General features: G+C 41.2%; 1 pseudogene; it reads right to left on the bottom strand.

The window, feature by feature from the left end:
• Window positions 1-982: 982 nt before the first annotated feature.
• Window positions 983-1,724, bottom strand: LOC129085895 (tropomyosin alpha-3 chain-like; annotated as a pseudogene).
• Between the last annotated feature and the right edge of the window lie 18,155 nt (window positions 1,725-19,879).

Here is a 19,879-nt window from a genome sequence, read left to right as displayed (position 1 = left end):
TCCATTGTGTATATCTACCATAATTTTTTGATCCAATCATCTACTGATGGGCAAAAGTTGTGTGCATCAACTATTCAAGATTTCTCCAGCACTAACTGATACAAAGCATAATGAGATGACACTTTTAGACAGCAGCTTGAGACCCAGAAAAGGGTGATGAGATGATTTCATACGGCTGAATCAGTGGCAAAAACATAATTTTCTTTCTTTCAAGGAGGCATGAGAGCAAATAAGTGGTCACTTCAACATAAGGGCACATGATCCATTTTGTGAACCATTGACAAGGGGGCAGAGATGAGACAAGGATTTGGTCTCAGAGAGGTATCACCATTTTAATTTTGTCACTTCTGATTTAAAAAATAAAAGTACCCAAAAATACCTTAAAGCTGAAACCTGAACATCACTTCTTTTTTTTTTTTTAGCTAACTCCCCGCAGAATCACCTTTCTGGTTTGACTGGTACTCTGCACAAAGCAATAACCTCCATAGTGGAGTTTTTCTCTGGGCTCTGTTTGGCTCTAAACAAGGCAGGCCCATACCTCTTTCCCTCCTCTGTGGAGAAGGCAATAGAGACTAAGCTGAAAAATTACCTTCTAAAAAGAAATGGATTAGACTGCTGCTTGAGAACTGTGGAATTATTTGGAATGTTTTACAAATGGTTGCTACAACAACAACAACAAAAGGTAATTACAAAATGTGCACATCACAAGATTCTTTTAAAGATAATTTGCATTGTGCTCACATTCCCTTAAATGTTGTTTCCCAAAGGTGCTCAGCCTCTAGCCCAACCAGAATCTCTGGGAGAGGCAGAGAGTTTGACGAAAAAGACATTGAGTGGGAGTGGGGGGTAGGGGAAGCCAAAGGAGAAAGCAGCCTTCCAGTTAAAGATAAGCCCTCAATTTAATGGTCAGCTTCTGGCAGGCTGGCCTCAGGCGGAGTCAGGATCAGAGTGAGGAGCAGCTGCAGGGCAAGACTGAAGCGCTCTACATCTCATTAAAGTCAAGCAGAGTCTGGTACAGCATCCCTTGTGTACAGAGATGTTCCTCTTTGGTGCATTTCAGTTTATCTTCCAAGTCATCAATTGACTTTTCCAGCTTGGCGACCAATCTCTCAGCAAACTTGGGAAGGGTTTCTGCCTCCTTGAGTTTATCAGTAAGAATCTATCTCTTCATATTTGTTTTCTTTTTGAGAGTTCTTTTCTTCAGCAGCACTCAGACACTTCAGGGTCTGGTCCATCAGTCTGATCTGCTCATCCATCTCTCGGCAACTGGGCTCTGCCAGCTCAGCTCATTCCTCTGTGTGTTCCAAATCACCCTCAATAATCACCAGTTTACAAGCCACCTCTTCATACTTCCCATCTGTTTGTTCTGCAATGTGCTTAGCTTCTTTGAGTTGGATTTCCTGGAGTTCTATCTTTTCTTCATCTTTTAAAGCTCTGTTTTTAATAACCTTCATAGCTCTCTCACCTACATCAGCAGCTTTCTGAGCTTCCTCCAGCTTTTGCAGGGCAGTGGCCAGGCGCTCCTGAGCATGATTCAGCTCCTCGTCAACCAGCTGGATCCCATGATTCAAGGAGGCCACCTCTGTCTCAGCTTATTCCCGGGCCCGCCTTTCTCCCTCCACTTTCCCCTGGAGGCGCTCGGCCCTCTCCTCTGCATCATTGGCCTGTTGCTACAGGACTTGGATCTTGAGTTTCACCGCCTCCATGGTGATGACCCCTGCCATGGTGCCCATCCAACTCCTGGTCCCACTCAACTGCCTGCCTCCTCCGCTTGCTGCTGCAGCTGATCCCCTCATTATTTTTTCAAACAGGTTCTCTATCTCTTGCTCCTCTTCCTCTCCTTCTGGTATTCCTTTTATATGGATATTATTTAGTTTCAGGTTGTCCTGCATTTCCCTAAATGCCTCTTCATTTTTTTTTTTTTTAGTCTTTTTACCATTTCTTGCTCTTTCTTGGGGTTTTTCCTACCTTGTCCTCCTGCTCACTGATTCAGTCCTCTGCTTCATGTAGCCTACTTTTGATTGCTTCTACTGTGTTCTTCAGTTCAGAAATTGTATTCTTGTCCTGTATTCATTTCTTCTTGTCTCTTATTGATAGTTTTTATGTCCTTTTTCAGGTTGATGTAGTTTGCAGTTAGTTCCTCATAATTTCCCTGTAGTTTTTCATAATTCTCTTTGAGCTCGCTGAGCTTGTTGAATTTCCTTAGAACCATTATTTTGAGTTCAATATCTGATAATTTACTTTCCTCTATTCCATTTAGTTCTCTCTGTGGGGATTCCTCCTTTCCCCACAATTGGGTGGTGTTTCTTTTCCTTCCCATTATTTGTGAGACTCTTCTTTTTTTGCTTCTGCATCTTAAATTGTTCCACCTTGATTTACTGACTTTGTGGTGTGAACTTCTATGGTAGTACTTGGGTTTTTTTCTCTCTTATTTATGGGTCTGCTTCTGATGATGTCAGATGTCAGAGGTCAGACTGACCTTAGGCAGTCTGTTTGAAACTTCCAAGAATATACTGTCTCTTTCAGTTATTAATATAGTCACTCTGAACTCCACAGTCAGTCTTAGATTCCACTGGGTGGGGCAGAGTCACTTCTTAGGGCAAGTTTATTGTTTCCTCTCATGATGCTGCCTCTGAGGGGATTGATCTGCCTGAGCAAGTCGTCTGCTGTTGTTGTTGGTGGTGACTCAGCCTTTGGATCCCTCTGGCTATTCTCTCAATTCTCTCCCTAATGCCCCTGTCTACAGTCTCTACTCGTGTCTCTAGGCAACTCTATGCCCCCTTTATCCTGGAATATACTATCTGTGGCTGCCACTTTGTACTCAGCATTTAGGCTTTAGTGCCACAGGGTCATTGTAGAATCCCTTATGGGGAAGGGCTATTGTTTCCTCTCATGCTGCTGCCTCTCTGGAATTTGGTCTGCTTGAGCAAAGTAGGTGATGCAGCATGGGCAATGAGTCAGCATCGGGATCCTGCTTGCTATTCCCTAAGTTCTCTCCCTAAAACCTCTTTCCCTAGTCTCTCCTCAGGCCCACTCTGTTCCACCTTTGATGGAGCCCAGGGTAAGTGGCTCCAAGTAAAAATTTATGCATTGACCCTTTTAATGGCTCTTTGCATCTCTACCTGCCCATTTCTGTCAGAGAACAACCCTCCTGCTTTTCTCAGCTGGCTATTGCCTGTTTACTTTTTGGCTTTACTTTTTACTGTTTACTCTAGGCTGGGGATCCATGCTTATGGTTTAGACCCCACTCTTCTCAGGGGGATCCAATTGGCCACTTAGTTATCCCTCTGGTGATACATGTTAACCCAGGCCACACATGTTAACCCGGAGAGCTTTCTTGAATCTCAACTGCACTCCTTACCAGTCAGGTTGTGCAATAGCTGTTTTCTCTGTCTGTCCTATGTTATAAGGTTTCTCTCTCACTATTGTTCATTTGTTTTTTCTGGGTGATTTCTCCACAATTTAGTTGTAATTCCAGATTGGTCCTGGGAGGAAGTCAGTGTGACTTCCGTTCACTAATCCATCTTGCTCCCCTAAAAATCCTGGTTTCTTTGAAAATCCTGTAGAATTTGTGTGATGCATGGGTTCTTGCATTTTGTAGCGTTACAGCTTGAGAATATGGGCAACCAAATGACAATGAAAATGAATGCATGCCTGTAGAGGTGCTAACTGTTACCTCTGAGTGCCATCATGTAAGTGCACCATGATCAGCTTCAGATTCCTGCACCAGCTGCAGGAAAGGTCCATTTGGGACCATAAAAACATCTAGAGATTATGATGGGTGCCACTGACAAGAAAGATCTTGGAAGATATACATGGGAGGGTCACATTAGATAGCAGATTAAGCTCATGCCAGGGAATACTTATGGTTTAGAGATTTTCAAACCTTTACTATTCATTTTCTTTCTACAGTGTGCCTAGATTTTTTCCTTAATGTTTCATCTTGTGATTTTGAATGCCTGAAACCATTTTAATAAATGATCACATTTTCCCTTTTTTCCCTTCCTAGTGGGAAAATGTCTTGAAAAATAATTATACCACATGTACTTATTCAAGAAGCTATCTAAGAAGATCAAACTGTGTCAGATATCAGCTGTCACATTCTTTGTTATTATCCTAGTCTAGTATTTTGTTTTTTATTCTCTTTCTCATCTTCTGGTCATTTTTCTGCTTATTATCTACTTGAGTTTAAGGTAGGTGAGAATTGAGATTAAATATTAAACCTGTCAAATTGGAGTAGGCTAACATCCATGTGAAGATACAATAGACAGAGAGATAGAAGTCAATTTTATAATTTAGTAGAAATATTAGCTTTACACAAAAATTAGTCTTAAGTTACTTTTCTTTCCCTATTATTATTGACTACCTATGACAGTCCCCGATATCTCCTGTGGGTAAGCTTTATTTTTCAAAGTATAAGTTTAAAGAATTATAGATACCAGACCCCAAGAGACCATTTCTATCAACCAAACATCACAGTTTATAAATAAAAAATTATGATCCAGGTAAAAAAGACTTACTTTTAGCAACTAAAATAGTCACCATTTACTGGACCTTAATGAAATTTGAGTTCAGAGTCCAAAACCCTAATCTGACAGCCTTTCCTCTATGCTACATTAATTTGCCAAGGGTCAAAGTACTTGTGATAAACCAGGACACAGTTGAACCCATTAATTAAAAATAATTTAAAGCAAATTTATTCTTAAGGCTTTTGTAAGTTATAATTCCCCGGGGGATATAAAGGGTATCATTAATCTCTGTATTTTCAGGGCCAACCACAATTTCTGATATAAAATAGAGTCTCATTAAATATTTTATTAATTAAATACATATTTTGTTTTCTTCAGTTAAAAATTTAAGTATGAAGATTTCATAATTAAAAATACCTAGAATTAGAAAATGCTTATATATTATATAACCAAAAATTCAAGGTGTTGATATGGTTGTCATATGTGATGATACAATTTTTTTATTATCAGTGAGGCTGTGTGTCATTGGTCCTTCCTGGCTTCAAGTAGCATCAAGAATGATTAATGCAATACTATCCCTGTACACAGCAGATGCATGTCAAACATTATTAGAATAGGTTTTTTTCTTACTTTTATTTTTAATAGCAAAAAGATAATTATTGAATACATAACTTCCCATGATCCTAAAAACAAGTTATGTTTGGGTTATATCACCATTATGGTTTTAGTAGTTGGCATTACACACTGTGAAATAGTAACCTTAGCTACCCCCTGTATTTTTTGTTGTATTATACTGTAAGAGCATCATGGTGAGCTAGAAACTATATCTACCTTCATTTTCATGCTCTGCCCCACTGGTGGCTGCACGGTGGAGCCTTGGTTACCTTATCTGTAACAATGGAGGCAATAAATAGTCTTGTGCCAAGACAAGAACGTAGTGTTATTTGAGGATTTCATGAAATACTCACATTCAGTCTTAGAAACATATCATGAGGCATACTGCCTACTTCACAGAAGGCACCTAACCAATGCCTGATGAATAAATAACTGGTGTTCAGTACTTGCTCTACTCATCTTCCTCACTTTCCCAAATATCTTGAAGTGTGTAATAGTTTGGCAGCAGCAAAACCTGCCAGATAAAGTGCCATCTTTTTCTTTTCCTTTTTTTCTCTTTCAGTAGCCAGGAGGATGAGGGATCTTTCCCCTTAGAGATGTTAGGTGAGAATACAAAAGTGGCGCATTCCCCATTTAACTGTCAGCCTGTTACACTTGGGCTTCATTAAAATGCAGACCGGTTTGTGAGATTGCTTCTCTTATGTGGGACTCTTGAGGGATGAGATGAGGCTTACATCTGTTGATGGACTTGGGGCTGAGGAGGTGCATCTTCACCGGCAGATATTTAGGCTTTTGGCTCTCAATGAAAATAGCTCTTCTTCTGGATGCTCAGCTTGGCCCCAGAAGACTCCCAGTGGGGATGTTGGTTGGTGCAGATGTGAGAGGGAAAGCAACTGATAGAAGAAGCAGAATGTTGAGACTCAAGACCTCACATCCTCAGACAGACCCTAATTGCATGATTTGAAAAGGATGGCTGAGCATAGTAAATGTGACATGTAACTCCTCAGTGCCTACAAGGGGATCCGTCTCCAGCTGGGCAGTGACAGACTTAGAAGAGCCCAGATACTTGTTCATGTTTAAAAAAAAAAACAAGCAACACAGACACCAACCCTAACCCAGATAATTTTCCTAAAGCCTGTGTGTGTGTGCGTTTGTGTGTGTGTGTGTGTGCGCACGTGCACGTGTGCTTTAATGATGTTCTCATGGGACTTTAGTCAAACAAGTTAGAATGGTTGATGGTCAAATGTCTTTCAAAAGGAGTATCCTGCACATATGGAAAAAAGAGAAGTGAAAACAAAGCCACCTGAATCCAAATTAAAAGGCTCATGCAGCAGGGTTTTCAGTGAGTCCCCAGATTTGAAGAATGAGAAAAGGATGGAGCTGAGTGCTGGGTGTGCAGGAGGGGCAGGAGAAAGGTAATTGGAAGAGGTAGGTGTGGTGTGGTGGGGCTGTTGTTGACACTACTTTTGTACTGAATAATGAACCCATGTGGGGGGTGCCCAGATGCTATTACCAAAACAACACCCCCACTTCCCCAGGGTTCCTCGGTTGCAGGTCTTTTGCCCACTGCCCTTGAAATTATGGTTCTCAAGGGCAGAGTTTGGTGAAAAGGAAAGGAACTATTTATTCAAAAGTTATACAGGTTTGGTTAATAGCGAAATGTCATCCTTTAATCTCAAAATCCCTTTAAAAGACCTACTACTTAAAACACTCACCAACACAAATAATCCTGCCTTCCTCCCTTTGCCCAGTTAGGCCAGTCAGGCCAGTCAGGGGTACCATCCTTCAGAAGAAAAAGAACAGAAGTTCAGGGCTCTGATAGGCAGGCCTCCTGCAGTTCTTAGCACCATCCACTGTGACGCTGTGATCTCTAGTTCTTAATCCAAATCCATGTGGCACCTTCTTATGACCCACTAGCAAGAGTCCTTTCTCCCCTTTTCCTCATGGTCTTCCCATTGTTCCCCAGAGTCTGTGTCCCTTTTTCTCTCCCACAGGCCCTGTCTCTCCTCTCTCAGTTACATTCTGTATTAAGTCTTTCAAACCTTCCAGGTTAGCATTGTTGAGACATAAAACAACCGTCTTTGTCTATGAGGCTTGAAGCTATCCTGTTATTGACATGGAAAATGACTCTCAATGGCCCTGCTCCACTTCAGGTAGGAAGCTGACCTGTTACCGATACACAAAGTAACTCTCAGTGGCCCTGCTACAGGTCTCCGATCCCCATGGCATCCTGTCTTAGGGCAGAGAGAATATCTCATATTTTTCTTGAACAGCCCAATTTCTGGACCTCATTACAAGTACCCTTTGGGGGTCCCTGGCTGTGACTTGTTACAATTTCTGTTATGCAAATCTTAGCCCTTGCTGAAGGGAACACATTAAACAGAAAAACAACAATGAGAATTGTTCATGAAAAGTCTAGGCAATTGGGAGTTTTGCCTTCTGTAGAATTGCTACATTGATACTGATTACTTCAATGTTTCCAGGGGGCTGTGGTTAAATTAGACATTCTTCTCCAAGCCAAGATTACTTCTAACAGCTGGAGTGTGAGCCCCTACCCCACTTCCCCACATCCATTCGATATTCTGCTAGACACCATCTGAACAGCGAGTTTAAAATTACTAAACGTCTTTTAGGTAAAGAGCCCCTACTCTTCCAGACTAAACTGCCAAAGACCTTGAGAAAATTAATGAAAGAAAAGGGAGAGCAAAGGAGAGGAGTGGGGAGTGGAATTGAGAGAGAGAGGAGACAAGAGAAGAGAAAAAAGAAAGGAAGGAAGGAAGGAAGGTAGGAAGGAAGGAAGGGAGGAAGGGAGGGAGGGAGGGAAGGAGGGACTGTGGGCTGCTATGTCTGGTAAATTACATTTCTCTAATTTGATTGCTGTACAGTTATTAAGCTAGAATTGTTGGATATTCTGGTGTTATTTGTTTACCTTAGGACACAGAATGCTGAGCAGTACAGGGAAAATATGGTGACATGATAAGATTAAGAAAAAGAAGCAAATCTATTATAAAATAACCAGGTTCTGAAAATCTCATAGAATTTCTTTCCCTAAAGGAGGGAAACAGGAATATTACCTTATTACAAAACAGTCATTAAAACGACATTATATGTTTCACAGATAACAAAAGGTCACAGTCACCAATGTCTAACCTCACTTTTCATGAGAGCTAAAATCAAAATCAGTACCCTGATGCAAAGCAGTAACACAAATAAGATAACATACCAGAAAAGTTTTTCAGGAGGATTTGGAATATGCTTTAGTTAAAAGAAAAAGAGAGAGAGAGAGAGAGAGAGAGAGAGAGAGAGAGAGAGAGAGAAAAGAAATCCCAGCTATTGATTTTCACAGAGCATGGTCCTGGGGAAATGTAGCAGAAAGGGGGACTTGTCAAGAGAGATTCTTCTTGGAGACATATGTACAGGAGGTGAAATATTTGTGATCTGGGAACTTCTGGCCCTCCTGCTTTCTGAAGATTCTATATCTCCATCCAACCAGAATAAAACCAAAGCAACATTATTCCATCTTATATACCCACAAAAATGCCTCCATTCTATACCTTTTCAAATACATAACAAAGAAAAAGGTTAAACATGTTTTTTAAATAAATATTTATTAAGCACACACTATGTTCAGGGTTAAATTTCCTGGAGATATTTGTGGGTCATGAATGAATTGACAAAATAACTATTTTACTAGTCATAGAGGATTAGCTAATTGAGGCTATTCTATAATTAGTTTTCACGATTTTCCCCTTATTTTCTGATAAATAGGTAATTCCTTCAGTTATTCATTTCAACATTTATCCAATTGAGGCAAGAGATAGGAAGAATGAAACTCCGGAGGTGCCCCAGGCCTAAGATAAAAGACATTTATACAGGACAGATACCCTGTCCTAAGACCAATTGTTCCCACTTTCTGGAAAAGCACTGAATCATGGTGAATCATAAAGGCACCTGCACAGAAGATGCTACATGACCCCTGCTTCATTACAACAGTATTATAATAAATTAACATTGTGGGAACCCCCTTCTTTGGTGGGTCCTACAATGTTAATTTATTATGTTAATCAAGGAAAATCATGGGAGACCACATGTAGAGTAGCTTTAAAGTAATCTAACTACTTGTATATGCACAATAAAATCCCACCAAAACTAGCCAGGAAATATCTGCTCTATAAGAATAGAATTTATCCAGCTCTTGAGGTCAATCTCTGTCAGAGTTGGCCCACTCCCATGTCCTATGGAGTGTACTATTTCTTAATAAATCTGCTCTCTCTCTTCCTGCTATAAACTCTGTGTGTTTGGTTCAATTTTTTTGTCTGCAATCACCAAGAACCTGGTTACCTGTGCCTACCTCTGAGTTTTTGGCAAGACAGCTAGAAGATACCAAAGTGGGAAGCCCCCTTTGCTGCCCTGGCACCCAGAGATGTCCCTTTCCATTTCATCTAGTCTCTTTTGGTGAGTCTGATGTTCCTTGATGGAAGGTTGGCAGCTAAATTGTGGGCATATGTTGGGCAGTTAAAAGCCACAAGGGCACCCACTGCTTGAAGACATCCATGATAGGATAATCTGGGTGCAGAACAGGGTTAGCCTTAGATCCCATCAGGTGCAATAAAATATCTGCACACTGGTCAGGCTCACTGTGTAAACCATAAAACACTTCTCCACTCTGCAGCCACTCCCTCATAGGCATAGTTTGACCTTCCATATTAGATATCAGTCACCACCTCACCTGTGTTATGATTTCCTCTTTCAGTCTTCTTGTCAACCCCATAGATATTCTTTTATTCATGTCCTCCCTGACTGAATTTTGACCTTTATACCTGCACTTGTACTTCACTTGCCTTTTTGTGTAGGAAGGGTTCCTGCTGTATTTGTACCCAGAATTTCTAATTCAAGGTCACTAATATTCTATAACTAAGTATAGTTGAGCTATTCCCATCTTTGACATTATATATGTGTGTATATGTGCGTGTGTGTGTGTGTGTGTGTGTGTGTATATATATATATATATATATATATATATATATATATATAGTCATTGCAGCAGTAACACTGGTCAGAACTATTTAACAGGCACTTACTGGGCATTTGTTACCAGAAATGGCCACATGGAACCAGTCTTACCCAATTAGTTGAATTTTAAATTCTAAGGCAGTTTACTTGATTCTACAGGGATATTTTAACTTCCCCTTTTGGTCAATCATCCCACTATGATATCCATCTTTGATACGAAGATCCAAGGGACCTTTAGACACCTCCTGAGATCCCTTCCGCAGAAATTTCAGACTCAGGTACAATTTCTTAAAGCTCTGGAAAAATTAGATAGAAGAATGCCAGAGTGTCCTCTTTGTGATTTGGAATGAGTCATTTTATAATAAGGTCATCTTGGCGGCCCTCTTGGTGAATTATGGGGCCAGAAACTATTTTTCTAGTAAGACACCTCCTTTGTTCCAAACCTGAAGGCTTACAGGAAGATGAGGGTATCGATAGAGAATACAGGAATGGAAATGTACTCAGGCTACCTAGGTAGAGCAATGGGTCTGGGGTTATCAGGATTATAGGCAGTTGCTCAAGGACGCTGGAATTGTTCCCTTCCAACAGTTCTTTACAGCCCAACACTCAGTAGGACCATGAATTATGCAAACAGTGTCCAGGGAACTAGAAACCTCTGAATTGAGCATAGAAAAAGAAACAAAAATAGACTGTGGCTATCCTTTCAAGTCTTTTAGATTTCTATCAGCCGACACTCACTAGTACTTCCTTCCCCAGAGACATCTGGTAGGTCAATAGGATCCCAGGGGATGCCTGTGGCCCATTAGGAAAGCTCCTGGAGCAAGTAAAGAGGGATGTCTCTAGCTTGCAAAGGAGTATCTTTGTGTTTGTTGTTGTTGTTGTTGTTGTTGTATACCTTCTCTTTAGAATCACTGCAATTGAGATGGAGCCATACCCACCAATCCTTCCAAATAACCACTGGGTTGCATTCTTAGCAACTGGGATAAATTTGATCCTAAAAATATAAAAACGAAGAGATTAGTTTTCTTTTGTAACATTGTTTGTTCTCAATATAAATTAGAGAACAGAGAGATACGGTCTGATAACAAGAGCAGGAATTATAATGCTCTACTACAGTTAGGTCTTTTCTGCCAGGGAGAAGGCAAATTGTCCTAAATTCTTTTGTGCAGGCATTTGTGGCTTGGTACCAAGATACCTCATTTTGTTCCAGCCCCACCTTGACAGAACCTATGGGTCTAACTGTTGATCAATTAGAAGATATCCTCCTTAGTTTCCCACCTGTCTCTCAATGGAGATTAAGGGGACCCCAGAGTTTGGGAGTCTCTGTCCCTACCTTTGAGAGATCAACCTCTCTACCACCTTATACTACAGACTACCAAGATGTCAGCTGAGGAAAAACTCAGCCCAGCAAGATATACTAAGAATGGCACTTCATATCTCTCTAACACTTCTACACTCTTACCCTGAGGGAGGTAGCAGGTGCTGAAGGCACTATAAGGGCACAAGTGCCCTTCCCTATAAATGATTTACAACAATGTAAAGATGGGCTAAGGAGTTTTTTGGAGGACCTTTTGTATTTCACTAGTAATTTCTAGAGTCTTAATTTAGCTTTTAGTATGTCATGGAAAAATTTGTACATAATTCTGACCATGTGCTGTTCCCCAGATGAGAAACAGTGGATCTGGTAGGAGGCTCATAAATATGCAGACTGGTTGCATACCCAGAACCCTGATACTAACCAGCCTGCTGTCCAAGTCATCCCAAACCAGGATATTGACTGGGGATACAATACTCAGACAGGAATCCATAGTAGGGATGCAATGATAGATTGCTTACTGGCAGGAATGAGAAACTGCCTCAAGAAACCTGTAAACTATGAAAAGATTAGGTAAATCACTCAGGGCAAGGAAGAGAACCCAGTTCTCTTCAGAAACAGACTAGAAGAATCCTTCTGGAAATAAATGGACTTAGATCTGTCCTCCCTGGAGGGCTGAATCTTGATAGGATAGCATTTTATAAGCCACTACAAGCCTGATATTCACAGGAAGCTTCAGAAATGACAAATGGGCTCAGAGACCTCCCCTAGACCAGCTGATGGACATGGCCTTTTTGGTTTTAAATAATAAGGATTTGGAGGAAAGAATGCAGGAAAAGGAGGAAAGGGAGAAGCAAGCTGAGCTCCTTGAACTAGCCATTAGTAGTGCTATGGGTGGAAACCAGTCCCATTAGAGAAACTCAGGAAGGCCTTAAAAGAATCAGGGGTGAAAGGATCAGACCTGTTATAAGTGCAAGCACCCCAGATATTGGTCAAAGAACTGCACTCAACCACCTCTGGGTCCCTTTCCTCTACGTAAGAATATTAATTCTGATCCCTGGCATTGGAAGGTAGACTACCACCATATCCAGAGTGGAAAGGGGTCATCATCCAAGGCCATGGCTACTCTCAAGGACTGAGGGTGTTCAGTGAAGAGGTTGGCCCAGGGAATACTCATATTACCATTTCTACCAAGGAGTCCCAGGTAACTCTGGATGTGGCAAGCAAGAAAATCAACTTTCTTATTGTTACTGGGGCTACTTACTTTGTCCTTAACTCTTACTCTGGTACCTTTGCCTCCAAATCAGCTAAGATAATGGGGGTTTAAAGAAATCTTAAGGCCTATTTCTATATACTCCCTATCACCTGCTAATTTGAGAGTCAAATATTCAAACACTCTTTTTTGATTGTTCCTTAGTACCTCATTCCTCTGTCAGATTGGGACCTTTTATCCAAAATGGGAACCATCTTGTTCCTTGAAGAGCCAGTTGAATTACGGAAGGTAATGATAACCAGTAGTAGCCAAAAACAGGAGGAAATCCAAAGTTCTTGAGTCTGGATGCAGTAAACCCACTAGTTTGAAAGTCAGGGATTCCAGGAAGATTAAAGACTGCATTACCAGTTAAAATACAATTAAAGCCCAGGTCAGGTTATCCTCACAGGAAGCAGTACGCTATTAAACAAGAGACTTTGGAAAGGGTGGCAGCATATAATAAATTTATAAAACATGAGTTCATAGTTCCTTTTTATTATCTTGCAACACTCCCACCTTACTGGTGATAAAACCCACTGAAGAGTATAGCCTAGTCCAGGATCTAAGGTTGGTCCATGAAGCAGTAGCACCTTTACATCCAACAGTAGCTAACACTGATACCTCAGCCTTTCAGGTACCTAATGATGCTCAGTGGTATTCAGTGTTAGATTTGAAAGATCCCTTCTTCTGCATTTCTTTGCATCCTGACTCTCAGTATGTGTTTGCTTTTGAGTGGAGCGGTCCAAAGATGATGATGCATCAGCAATACACTTCGACTGTGTTGCTGCAAGGGTTCAGGGACAGTCTCCACCTCTTTGCTAGATTATTAGAATAAGATTTTAAGATAATACAGCTACAAGGAGGAGCCATTTTGCAATACGTAGATGATATACTAATCTGCAGCCACTCCAAGGAGGCCTCCTTCAAAGTACCTTCCAGACTCTGAATTTCCTAGCTGAAAGAGAATATCAAGAAAGAAAAAGGCTCAGGTTACCTAACAAAAAGTAAATTATTTAGGGTATATTTTGACTCCCAGGTATAAACAATTATCATAAGAGAGAATTAAAGCCATTACTGAGTTAACTCCACTTACTACTAAATAGCAGCTTCACTCCTTTTTAGGAATGGCAGGATTCTATAAGATTTGGATCCCCAACTTTGGGCTAATTGTCAAACTTTTGTATAAAGCTACTAAGGGACCAAGTACCAAACTCATTATATAGGAAGAGGAAAATTTTCCCGCTTCTCTTTTGGAAGATTTTGTGAAGAATTGCATTAATTATCCTTTAAATGTTTGGTAGAATTCACCAAGGAAGTTATCTTTTCCTGGGACTTCAGTTTATTGGAAAGTGTTTGATTACAGAATCAATCTTCTTACTAGTAATTCATGTCAGATTTTTTTTTTATTTCTTCATGATTCAGCATGGGTAAATAGTTTGTTTTTAAGACTTTTTAAATTTATTTTAAGTTGTCCAATTTGTTGGTGCATAATTGTTCATGGTAGAATTTCATAATCTTTTGCATTTCTGTGATGGCAATTGTAATGTCTTCTACATCTTTATAATTTTGTTGATTTGCCTACTCTCTCTTTTTCTTTTGTTAATCTAGATACAAGTTTGCCTACTCTATCTTCTTTTAAAAAAAACTTTTAGTTTAATTGAATTTTTCTATGTTATCTTTAGACTCTCTTTTTATTTATTTTTCTATGTTATTGCATTGTACACTTTAAACTTTATTTTTGGAAGATATATTTTATATCTTTATTTGATAGTACTTTTTTTACTGTTCAAATACATTTATCTCCATTTACACACCACCACTTTCCCCAGCCAAACCCACCCCGATCTCCTTCCCTCAATGACCTTACCTTGGCTCCGTCCATGTGTCCTTTACACATGTTTCTGAACTTGAGCTTTCCCTTACTATCCCACTACCATCCTCCCTCCTTCCCTCTCATTTCTGTTGGTTTCTTTTTTTTCTTTCAATGTTGTTAGTTATATTTTTCTTCTTGTTTGTTCCATTGATTAGATTCCACTTATAGGTGAGATCATATAGTACTTGTCTTTCACCCCCTGGTTTATTTCACTTAGCATAATGCTCTCCAGTTCCATTCATGCTGTCGCGAAGGGTAGTAGCTCTTTCTTTCTTTCTGCTGAATAATATTCCATTGTGTAAATGTACCATGGTCTTTTGATCCACTCATTTACTGATGGGAACTTAGGTTGTTTGCAGCACTTGGCTACTGTAAATTGTGTTGCTATGAACATTGGGGTGCATAGGTTCTTTTGAATTAGTGTTTTGGGGTTCTTGGAGGTAGAATCCCAGCAGTGGAATTGCTGGGTCAAAAGGCAGTTCCATTCTTAGCTTTTTGAGGAAGTACCAAACTGTTTTCCACAGTGGCTGCATTAGTCTGCATTCCCACCAACAGTGTACTAGGTAGGGTTCCCTTTTCTCCACAACCTCATCACCACCTGCTGTTTGTTGATCTGCTTATGATAGCCATTCTGACATGTGTGAAGTGGTATCTCATTGTGGTTTTAATTTGCATTTCTCAGATGGCTAGTGATGATGAGCATCCTTCTATATGTCTCTGGGCCCTGTGTATGTCCTCTTTGGAGAACTGTCTATTCAGGTCCTTTGCCTACTTTTTAATTGGATTGTTTGTCTTCCTGGAGTGGAGTCAAGTGTGTTCTTTATATATTTTGGAGATCAGACCCCTGTCTGAGGTATCATTGGCAAATATATTTTCCCGTATGGTTGGTTCCCTTTTTATTGTGCTGATGTTTTCTTTAGTCTTGCAGAAGCTTCTAATTTTGATAAAGACTCATTTGTTTATTCTTCCCTTTACATCCCTTTCTCTAGGGGATATATTGATGAAATTACTGCTGCATGGAATATATGACAATTTCTTGCTTATATTCGCCTCTAGGACTCTCATGGTGTCATGACTTATACTTAAGCCTTTTATCCAACTTGAGTTTATTTTTGTGTGTGGTGTAAGTTGGTGGTTGAATTTCAATATTTGGTCCACCTCTCCCAATACCATTTGTGGAAGAGGTTATTTTAACTCCATTTTATACTTCTGCACACTTTGTCACATATTAATTAACCATAGAGACATGGGTTTATTCCTGGGCTCTCTATTCTGTTACATTGATCTATATGTCTGTTCTTATGCAAGTGCCAGACTGTCTTGATTACAGTGGCCTTGCAATATTGTCTGATGTCAGGTATTTTGATCCCTTCTATTTGGTTCTTCTTTCTCAATAATTGCTGCAGCTATTTGGAATCATTTATGGTTCCATATGAATTTTTTAAATGCTTGTTTTATGACAGTGAAATACATCATTGATATTTTAATAGGAATTGTGTTTAATCTATAAGTAGCTTTAGGTAGTATGGGCATTTTGATTATGTTAATTCTTTCAATACATGAACATGGTATATGCTCCCATTTATTTGTCTTCCTTAATTTATTTATTTAGTGTTGTACAATTTTCTGTGTACAGGTCTTTTACCTCTTCTGTGAAGTTAAGTCCTAGGTACTTTATTTTTCTTGTTGCTATAGCAAAGGGGATTTTTTTTCCTGATTTGATTCCGGTATTTCATTTTTGGGGCAGAAAAATGCCTTCAAGTAATTGAATTTTCAGTTTGTTCAGCTTTTTATTTCTGTAATAATTGAATGGAAATTTCAAAACTCATCAGAAGCCAGACAAAAAATCAGAAATCAGAAGATTCTCTAATTTTGTTATAATTTGCATTGACCTTATAAGATTAAAATTTAACTTTTTTGTTTGTGTGCTGTTTGCAGTGTGTATAGTTTCTTTAAAAAATATTTTTATGGTGTTTCAACTTTTTAAGTGATTGTTTTAACTGTTGAGTTTTGAGAATTCTCAATAAATTCTTGACAATTTTATCCTATTTTGGAGTTTCATTTTCAAACATTTTTCTCCATTTTTCAGCTTTTTGTTTTCAACTTTTTATTAGCGTATTTGACACAACAAATATTTTTAATTTGGATAAAATTCAATTTATCCACATTACCTTTATGTATTATGCTTTCAGTGTCAAGTTTGAAAACTAATTAGTTTTTATATTTTTTAAAGGAATTTTACATTTTCACTCTTCTATTAAAGACACAGGAACAAGGCTCTGCCCTGAAGGTGAAGTGCAAGCCTGACTGTTGAGTACAGAGCAGCAGTCACAGGAGGTAGATTCCTGGCTAAAGGGGGCTCAGAGTGGTCTAGAGACACCTGAGGAAAGTTTAGAGATGGAGGTTGTGGGGAGAGAACTGAAGGAGTAGCAGGATGGAACCCAGTGCTGATTTCCCCCCGAATACTGCAGCAGCCATCTTGCTCAGTCAGACCACTCCCCTGAGAGGCAACAGTGTGAGAGGACACAATATCCACACACAGGAGGAACTATGCCATGCCATGGGATGCCTAAGCCTGACTTCTGAGCGAAGAATGATTAGATTAACAACTAAGGAGACAGCCACAGACAATAGATACCTGTAAGACCCTAAAAGACTGCCTAAGGTCAGATAAGGTAAACAGCTAACATCATCAGAGGTAGATCCAGAAATAAATAAAAAAATGGGTCTCCTACCATTAAAGTTCATACTACAGAGTCAGGAAATCAAGAAAAATAAATTTAAGAAGCAAAAGAAGTAAAGAAGAGACTCAAAAAAAAAAAAGAGAAGACAAACAAACACCCCCCCACCCCACCACACACACACACAATTGAAGGGAAAAGTAGAATCCCCACAAAGAGAACTAAATGAAATGGAGCCAAGTAAACTATCAAACACTGAGTTCAAAACAATGGTTCTAGTTTTTTCTGGGAGAAGATGGAAGAGGAGCGAATGGGAGTCACGCTGACCTCCTCCCAAGACCAAACTAAAATTGCAACTAAATAGTGGAGTAATCACCTGGAAAAAAATGGAACGATAGTGGGAGAGGAGCCTTGGTGCCGAGGACAGTGGATTCGACTCTCAAACATCCCAACGGGAGAGAAGTGCGGTGGAGGTTCGAGAGGGTGGGTTGGTGCCCACGGGCACTGGCACCAGAGGAACATTGAAACGGCCAGTTAGCTTTCCCCGAGAAGAACAGGGTCTGAATCATAAACAGGGACCCCTAAACTACAGCAGCTAAAACCAAGAAAATACAGACAAAACGCAACCCCGAAAAGCTTAGAGGTGCTCTCTGCCAGAGACAGGTGGCTGGGGATGCAAAGAGACATTTAAAGGGCCAAAGCAAAAGTTGCAGTGGCAGCCACCCTCCTTGATCTCTGGGTAGAGGCAGCAGCAGGGTGGGCTGGTGCCTGGGAAAAGACTGGTGAGGAAAACTTCATGAAGAGAACTGACACGGCAGCCGGTGGAGCCCGGGTGATGGCATGCCTCCCACTCTGCAGCTACCATCTCGCTCAGGCATAAGGGAATCAATTAACCTGTCTTCTGTGCGCTCCCCACACAGCTTGTACGCGTGTGAGCTGCGGGGCTGAGTGCAGACTGGCTGGGAGAGCCTTGAGGAGAGACTAGAGACAGAGGCATTGGGGAAAGAATGGGAGGAGGAACCGGGGAGTCGCGACTCCCTCCTCGTTCTGTAGCCTCCATTGTGGGCTGGAAAGGCGCCACCCCAAAGAGGCAGAAGAGGGGCACGCATGAACCAGACTGCCTGCAATTGAAATGCAGTCCGCACAGGGGGTGGATCCTTGGCCGAAGGGGTCACAGAACTGCCTGGAGGACCCAGAGAAGAGTCTGGAAATGGAGGGATTGGGGAAAGAATGGGAGGAGGAACGAGGGAGCCCCGACTTCCTCCCCTTTCCATAGTCTCCATTGAGAGCTGGAAAGGTGCGCCCCCAAAGAGGGAGCAGAGGGGCGCGCAGGAAACAGACTGCTTGTGATTGAAACGCAGTCTGCACAGGGGGTGGATCCTTGGCCAAAGGGGTCACAGAACTGCCCAGAGACCCCTGAGGAGAGACTAGAAACGGAGGCGTTGGGGAAAGAATGGGAGGAGGAAAGGGGAGTCCCCACTCCTTCTCCTTGCCGTAGTCTCCATTGCTCGGGAAGAGGCCACACCCCCAAAGAGCCAAAAGCCAAAAAGCACACATAGACAGGCCAAAAACACCCAGTGCAGGCGCGCACACTTGTGCCGATTAACTGGCGAGGGTTGGCGAGCATTTGTGTGAACCGCGCGGGCTGGCAAACAGTTGCACTGGCCGGCAGGGCCTCCAACAGATTGGCACCAATACGGCCTGGGAGGGAGTGCACAGAGCAGGAAGGGCAGGCGTAAATTGACCCACCCGCCCGTGATTGCGGAGCAACCCACAAAATTAGTAGAGCTGCCCAGAGTCCCTGGAGGAGAGACCAGAGACAGGATTAACCAGAGAGTCCTGGAGCTGACCTCCTCCCATTTCTGTACTCCCCATTTGGCGAGTGCAAGCAACGCACCCAAAGAGCCAAAAGCGGGAAAAATACACAATAGAAGACCCTAAATTGACCAGTGCCACAGAGCTCGAGGGCCAGGGGGGCCAGATGAGTATGTGAGGTTGCGAATAAGCCCCCTGGTCTGGGGCAAGCACATACGAGCCCGCCAGGTGGGGGATCCTGCCGCGCTGGGAGCGCTCTGAAGCAGCCCGCGTGAGAGTGCAGAGAGATCCCCCCAAAAAAGCCCTGCCCTGACTAAAGGGGTCACAGAGCTGCTCCAAGCAGGAGTCAGACACAGACATTAGACTCCTGGAAGGCTCAAACAAACAACCCAAGGTCCTATAGGGTCAACAACTGACATCATCAGAGGCAGGCCCAGAAAGAAAAGTAAAGGACAAAAATACTTAACAGACTCACAAAAATGATACTGAATTCAAAACAATGGTTCTAAGGAAGCTCAATGAACTCAGCCAGCTCAAAGATAACTATGAGAAACTGCAGAGAAACTATCAGGATCGTACAGCAAACTATATTAGCCTGGAAAAGGACATAGAAAGTACCAAGAAGACACAAGAGGCTATGAAGAATACCATTTCTGAATTGAAGAACACAGTAGAAGGAATCTAAAGCAGGGATGAAGCCGAGGATTGAATAAATGAGATGGAGGATAAGGTAGAAAAACGCTCCCAGAAAGAGCAAGAAATGGAAAAACTATTCAAAAAGAGTGACGAGGCATTTAGGGAAATACGGGACAACGTGAAACACAATAATATCCGTATAATAGGGGT

This window comes from Pteronotus mesoamericanus, unplaced genomic scaffold (assembly GCF_021234165.1).
Source record: "Pteronotus mesoamericanus isolate MK-2021 breed Mesoamerican mustached bat unplaced genomic scaffold, CSHL_Meso_final scaffold_36, whole genome shotgun sequence".
NCBI classification, from domain to species: domain Eukaryota; kingdom Metazoa; phylum Chordata; class Mammalia; order Chiroptera; family Mormoopidae; genus Pteronotus; species Pteronotus mesoamericanus.
This window is presented reverse-complemented; position numbering and strand designations above follow the sequence as displayed.